Consider the following 7,840-nt stretch of genomic DNA (forward strand, 5'->3'; position numbering starts at 1 on the left):
TCCCTGGAGCTGGAGTCACAGGCAGCTATGAACCCCTCTGGAGGTGCTGGGACTCAAACTCAGGCCTGCTGAGAGGGCAGCCAGCACTCTAACCTCTGAGAGGTCTCTCTAGTCCCTCTTACTTTTGCTTTTGTTTTGTATTATATTTTTCAATTATCCCAGACAGGGTTTCTCTGTGTGGCCCTGGCTGTTCTAGAACTCTCTGTAGATCAGGCTGGTCTAGTTCAAGAGATCTGGCTGCTGGAATAGAGGCGTCTGCCACCACCACCTGGCTCTGCAGTGTGTTTAAAGAAAGGTGCTGTGCCCACGGGTCAGCAACCCTCCCACACACACCTCTGCTACAAGGTTGCTTTAGGCTGATCTAAAACAATGTTCTACAATGTAACACACTTAGCAACAGTGTCAATAAACAGAAACGAAAAAAATTCAAGGTGCACAAACCGGTTTTCCTTCTGTTACAAAAACTATTCTACCAGTGCGCAGATTATTTATTTGTTTGTTTGTTTGTTTGTTTGTTTACATTTAAGGATTGAGAGCTTAGAAGCCCTGGAGGAAGTTGGTGAATATTAAATGTGTTTAGCTTCTAAAGTATTTATTAGTAGGAAGGTCACCCACTGGGTGACCGGGCTTTTCATTTTCGCTAATTTCTTCTTCATTTAAACTGCCTTCAGGGGATTTGTCCTGTGTAATAAGAAAAATACAACCAATGAAATTCTTTTTAAAAGAGTCAATGAGCCTGGACTGGCAGCACACACCTTTAATCCCAGCATTCAGGAGGCAGAAGCAGGTAGATCTCTGTGAGTTCGAGGCCAGCCTGGTCTATAGAGTGAGTTTCAGGGCAGCCTGGGCTACATAGTGAAACCCTGTCTCAAGTAACAACAAATAAGTAAGCAAACAATAGTTACTCAGCATCCTCCAGATGCACGGTCCCCTGGAGTGGAGGCAGGGTTTGACACCGGCCCAGAGGCCACTGCAGTGGCCATTCAGCAGTCAGTGGCATCCGCCAGCTACCATGCTCAACTGTCAAACCATGCGGAGGGGTTACTTTTTCAGATCCTATTTATTTATTGGTGGGGGTCACACATGTGCCATAACACACATGTGGGGGTCACAAAACAACTTCTGGGTCCTGAGGTCAAACTCAGGTGAGCAGGCTTGGTGGTAAGCACCTTTTTCTACCCAGCCCTCTTGCAGCCCAAAGGTCTGGTTTGATTTCTTTTTGTGATGCTGTGCATAGGAAATAGGGTCTCCTGCCCCTACCAGTTTTTATGTTACTATTATGAGGAATGCCTGCGATAGAACTCTATCTCCTGCTGTGCGTCTCAGGCTAGCTTGGAACCTGCCATCCTCCTGCATCATCCCAGCTGGGACCACATCTACTTCACCATGTGTGTCTGGGAAGTCAGACTCTGCGGATCAGGCTTGGAAGCAGTAGCCTTTGCCATCTCCTTGTCTCCACAACTATTACTTTTCAAGAGGTGTTCCCAGAAGCCCCTAAGCCAGATTTATCCAAGCTGGAATGCCTGTGCTATGCAGTTGCATCCAAACCCTGTCCAAATCTCTCCACCAGCAAAGGCACACACGGTAGACTCCCAACGATTGCTTCAATGGCAGAATGGATGTTGTGCTGGAGGAGAGGGCTTCTGCTTTCAGATTTTCCTGCTTTGAGGGCAGGGTCTGCCCAGCTACCCCCCCCCCCAGGCCTAGAAGGGTGTGTATAGTTTTCCCACCGTAATTATGGTAATTAGCACCAAGACTTGAGGGAGGGGGATGGGAAGTGGGGGGGAAGGAGGACTTTGGCCTGGGCTGACCTGCTTCTCTGCAGCCATCCTGATTGGTCCATGTCGATCATGTGATGTGCACCGTGGACTTGTTGCTGGGCATCCCAGTGTTGCCATGACAACGGCTGTCACTGTGCTGCTGAGTGCCCGGGTAGAGCTGTGGATGCGATGAGGGGGTCTCAGGACTCGGTGGGTGGTGATGAGGAGGGACAGCGGCTGCAGGCGAGCGCTGCCACCTTCCCCTGTTCCCCGCAGGCCTGTCCTCCAACCCAAGCGTCCCAAGTCCCCACCCCCACCCGACACAAGATCCAAGTCCCCACCTCCACCCGGACACAAGGCCCTGCCAGCCAGCACGTGGGTGGCAACTACAAGGTCAGGCTTGAGCAGGGACCAGGACGGGCAGGGGAGACAGAACATGCACGTGTGAACAGGCCAGTCTAAAAGCGGGTGGGTACACAGTTGCTGGCAGTCGCTCTAGACTCACAACCGACGTTCAGAAGAGGATGGGAGACTGCAAGATGGCACAGTGGGTGAAGTAGGTTGCCACCAAATCCACAGAAGAGTTTGAGCCTAGGATCTGCACTCTGATATTGTGCTCTGGCCTCTGCACTCTTCTGCATCCCCACTCACACAGTAAATAACCGAATACATACATAAAGCAGCAAAGACAATCCCGGAACCCCATGGGGTCCTCCCTTTAATGCGGCACTGGTTGAACACATTTATAAAATGACATTTATCTTATTCATATTAGGGGTGTGCAAGAGACACAACATGCCTGTGGAGGTCACAGAACAGTTCTTCACATGTGTGGTTCTCCCCTCCCGTGCTGTGGGTTCCTGGGATCGAACTCAGGCAGTTAGGACCCTGAGCCATCTTCCTGACCCAGAGGAGACACATTTTTATATCTGCACAAGCTACGGCTGCTTTCTGTGGAGTCAACAAAGAACAAACTCATGAAATTTAATGTTGGTCTCCTTTGACCCAGGACACAGTCCATAATCAAATGTCACCCTCTGTCCCCAACAGTCCTTTGTTCTCTAATCTGGGGTCCAATCCCAGTTTTGCATTGCAATCCTGCTCCTGCCTGAACTGTCTTCAGCAATGAAGACGTGTTCTGCAGATGTTCACTATGCAGAGCTAAGACGTGGTAGCCCTGTGTGCACCGGGCTGACCTTGAATCCCCTCCATCCTCCTGAGGACAATGAGAACTGTGTACCACCACACCTGGCTTCTGTCCTTTCTGTCGTTTACATCTGATGTTTTGAGAAGAGAGCCCCAAACCACCCAGATATTAGGAAGGCCAACCCCTCACAGGGGTTTTCTAGGAGGGCTCCACCATGACCACGCCCCCAACCCCTCACTGGGGGATTCTAGGTGGGGCTCCACCCTGGCCACACCCCCAGTCCCTCACTGGGGGGATTCTAGGAGGAAACACCACTCTTGAGCTGGACAAGATGGTTTTATACATTCCTTTGGACAGAGCAGTGACCCTCACCTTACCGCTGCTACTGTGTATAGTGGTTGTTAAAGTGTCCCTGTTTCTCGGCATCTGCGTTGGCCTCCTAAGTAAGCTGGAAAACTGGAAGGGACTAGTGGGACACTGGGATTAAGAGCCATCTCAGCCCTCACCTGCCCAGGCCTGACAGCAGCTGCAGGGACAGGAAACGGGAGCCTGGCAAGCAGTACCAGGGTGCCGGGTGGCCCACAGAGGGTCTTGAACTTACACATTTGTGGGGCTAGCGAACCTGATCTCATAGAGGCCTAGATTGAAGCCTGTGACCACTTAATGCCTTTTGCATGTTTAGCTCCTCAGGGATGGCTATATCATCATTCTTCCACAGTACTTCCCAGAGACCAAGGGCCCTCTCTCAAGCAAGGCTCAAACCCCAAGGGACTCTGTGTCATGACTGGGGACTCATGTGGCTGGCACAATGAGCAGAATTCCTAGCATTCAGTGGATGAACAGCCGGTTCCATGCTCAACACCTTGCAGGATGCCCTCACATCAAAGGCCTTTTTGTCCTTAACGCTAGAGCAGAGGCTGAGCCATGTTGAGCTGATACAGAAGATTCAGACAACAGCGCATGTGCATCATATGAGGACACCGAGCACGCACCGTGCATCCTGTGTGGTAGCCTCGGAATTCTCACTGCTCCCTTAGTTCAAGTCTATCTAGGATCTGAGTACAGCACGGTCAGGGCTGGAGTCCCGCCTAGAATCCCCAGTGAGAGGCTGGGGCGTGGTCAGGGTGGAGCCCCGCCTAGAATCCCCTGTGAGGGGCTGGAGGCGTGGTCAGGGTGGAGCCCCGCCTAGAATCCCCCAGTGAGGGTGGGGGTGTGGTCAGGACGGAGCCCCGCCTAGGACCCCCTCTGAGGGGCATGGGGGCGTAGCTTACTGATGAACACTTTTTTTGGGGGTTTTTTTTTTTTTTTTTTTTTTTGGTTTTTCGAGACAGGGTTTCTCTGTGGCTTTGGGGCCTGTCCTGGAACTAGCTCTATAGACCAGCCTGGTCTCGAACTCACAGAGATCCGCCTGCTTCTGCCTCCCGAGTGCTGGGATTAAAGGCGTGCGCCACCATCGCCCGGCCTGATGAACACTTTCTGAGCATGTGCATGGGCTTAGTTTTCATTCTTAGGGCTCTAAAAAAGAATTAAAAATCTCTTAGCATACCCTTACTCCCATCACTCAAGAGGTAGAGACAGATCTCTGTGAGTTCTAGGCCAACCAGACCTATACTGTGAGACACTGACTCAAAAAAATCAAACTTCCTATCCCACGTTAAAGAGCAGAAAAAGGAGCACCAGTCCCCATCAAGGGCCTAGCCAAGGAAACAGTGTCTGTCAGAGTCAGTGCCTGAATCTCCCTTCACCCCTAAGGAAAATGCTCCAAGTCTCCTTTGCCTGGGCAACTGAAGTTACAGTCTGGGGGTTTAGGGGATGTAAGATCTGAGACCATCAGCAGGGCAACCCTGGTGGCCTCCGGTGGGAGGACAGCCTAAGTGTCATCTTGGGTGGTGTGCGGCTTCTCCTGAGTCAGTCCGCCCATTAATTCCTCCCTGCCAGGTAGGGTCAGGTGTCAGGGGGCCCCAGGCAGATGTTGAGCTGAGCAGTTCTGTTCCCCTTAATCCTCGGGGGCAGTAGGAACTGTTCCTTCAAGAGGGAACAACAGGCCGGTTAAGGCCACCATCTGTGCAGACCTGAGTTTAAACGTGCTGGGCTGTGGGGGCGGGCAGATATCGCCATGGCAACACTGAGTAAGGGGCTGCAGGTGCGTGGGTGTTCACATGCTAGGCAGGGCAGGCAGAGGAGCACAGCCAAACATGCTGCTGCTGCTGCTGCTGCTGCTGCTTCTTCTTCTTCTTCTTCTTCTTCTTCTTCTTCTTCTTCTTCTTCTTCTTCTTCTTCTCCTCCTCCTCCTCCTCCTCCTCCTCCTCCTCCTTCTTCTTCCTCTTCCTCTTCTTCCCCTTCCCCTTTCCCTTCCTCCTCCTCTGCCTCTTCTTCCTCTTCCTTCTCCTCTTATTCAATACATCTTGTTGCCTTTTGTCATTTAAAAGAAAATTAGTTTTTTGTTTTTAAGTTCTCTTTTTAGTAGCTCAAGCTGACCTCAAATTCAATGTGCAGAAAAGGTTAACCTTGAGTTCAGAGCCCCCTGCTTACTACCAGAGTGGGCTAACCCACTGAGTCTCAGCTACATTCTCTGCTTGCTTCCAGCCCCATGCCCCTCCTTTTTCTTGAGATGGTCTCTAAAGTTCTTTACTGTTGGATAGTTTCAGACTTCCAAAAATCCTCCTGCCTCAGCTTCCTGAGTGTGAGCATGACAGGCCTCAGATAGTACACCAGTTTTAGCAAGCGCTCATAACTGCAGTTTCATGTGGGTGGGGGATTATTAAAAACCTTCATTCCCTTGTGTCTGCCCACACCCACACTTTTCACGACCTGGTGTCTCCAAGAGGAAGAAAGTGGACCCGTGGGCCTTTACTTTTCTGAGTTTCTTAGGACATAAGAGCAGAGCCTACATAAGCCAGGGAGAGAACTGGGAGGAAACTGAGGCTGGCTGGAGCTGGGAGTGGCAGCCCACACCTGTCATCCCAGCATTTGGAAAGCTGAGGAAGGAGGATTTCAAATGTGAGTCTAACCTGGCTACAGAGCCAAGGCCCTACATTAAAGAGTTAAATCCAGTGCTGGGGAGGAACTTCACAAGTGAGTTTCTTCCCCAGCACCCCTCAGAAGCCAGGCAGGGCTGTACATGCTGCAATCCCTGGGCAGAGGCTGAGATAGACCTTGCTGGCCACACAGCCTAGTGGCAACCAGCAGCCCCAGCTACAGTGAGAGACCCTGTCTCAAAACATAATGTTGAGAGCTGTTGAGAAGAGCCCAGATGTCAGCCTCCAGACTCCATGCCTGTATGTGTGTGTAGAATCCTGCATACACACACATGCACATGCACACACACAAATAAGTGGATAAAAAGAATTTAAAAATTATTACACACTTGGGAGGCAGAGGCAGGTGGATCTCCAAGTTTGAGGCCAACCTGGTCTATAGAGTGAGTTCCAGGATGGTCAGGATTACACAGAGAAACCTGTGTCAAAAGAAAAGAAACAAATAGTTACAAAGAAAAGGAGTGGAAATGCATCCATTCAGAAGCATATGTGTGAATATTTATGGATGTTTCCTTCGTGATGTCCAAACAAGGGAGTAGTCCAAACTCAAAGTCCTTGAGCTAGGAAACATCTGACAGACAAGGCCCACCCCTGAAATGATTGTGACTTGATACACGAAGGAGCGAGGTCAGGCAAAAGGACTGGGGGCCAAAGATGCTTGCTGCTTGATGAACTGCGCTCCATCCCTGGGACCCACATGGTAGGAGAGACCCAACCCTGCAACTTGTCCTCCGAGCTCCAGGCGTGTGCATGGCATGTTTGTGCACATGTATGAGCAACGGCGCCTTTTCTCTGTTTATTTGTGTGTGTGTGCTGGGATGGAATACACAGCCTCAAAAATGCGAGAGAAGGAATCTACCAAGCAGCCCTCCCTCAATCCAGAAAGAACCCTCCAAAGGTTTAAGACAACTGGAGACATGGCTCAGTGGTTAAGAGCACTGGCTGTTCTTCCAGAGGACCAAGGCTCAATTCCCAGCACCCACATGGCAGCTCACACCTGTCTAATTTCTGTTCCAGGTGATTCAGTGCCCTCATATAGACATGCAGGGAGAATACCAATGTACATGAAATAAAAATAAATAATTTTTAAAAGCCACAGGGAAAAAATAGTACTAATATGCATAAGCTGGCTGCTGACTTCCATGCATGTACTGTGCATGTAACAAATAAACAAATAAAACTTATAATGGGTTCAAATGTAGAAAATGAGTATGGGAGGCAATAAAGATGAAGAGGGCCAAGTAAATTTCCCAAGAGACTGCTAGAAGGGAAGGGACAGGGACAACTGACCAGAGCTTGGACCTTGTAAGTGAATTTCCGGGGTCTCATCCCTGCCCTCCAGCTGCTCACTAGGTTGGTCTGTGATATGGGCTGGGCCTGTTAGCTCCGCAGCCTTGGGGAGCTGGCAGGAGGTGTAATGTGTATTATCCCGACTGCCAATGTGGATGCACAAAGGAGGCCACGTAAGCCACGGTGGGTGAGGTGCCACACACCTGTCATTCCGGTGTTGAGGAGGCTGAGACAGGAGGATCAGTAGTGCAAAGTCAGCTACGTGCTGTGTCACAGCGGGAGGCTGAGGCTGGGCTGGGGCTCGGGGGTAGAGCGCTCGCCCAGTAATCAGAAAGCTACAAGTTCCAGCACTAGCTCCACAAATGCCCGATGGGAACCTGAGGCATGAAGATAATAATTTTGAGGCCAGCCAGGACCCCGACTCAAAACAAAACAAAAATCAAGTCCAGGATTGAGCCCCGTCTTTTTTGATGAGTATCTGTGAGCCTCGTTTTCCCGAAAAAAATCTCCCTTTCCCTGGGTAGAACTGGACCTTATGTGACACACATTGGAAGATCCCTAACCTCGCTGGAAGCTCAGTGGTGGGAGTGGGTGCGATCCTCAAA

This window comes from Arvicola amphibius, chromosome 1 (assembly GCF_903992535.2).
Source record: "Arvicola amphibius chromosome 1, mArvAmp1.2, whole genome shotgun sequence".
Lineage (NCBI taxonomy): Eukaryota > Metazoa > Chordata > Mammalia > Rodentia > Cricetidae > Arvicola > Arvicola amphibius.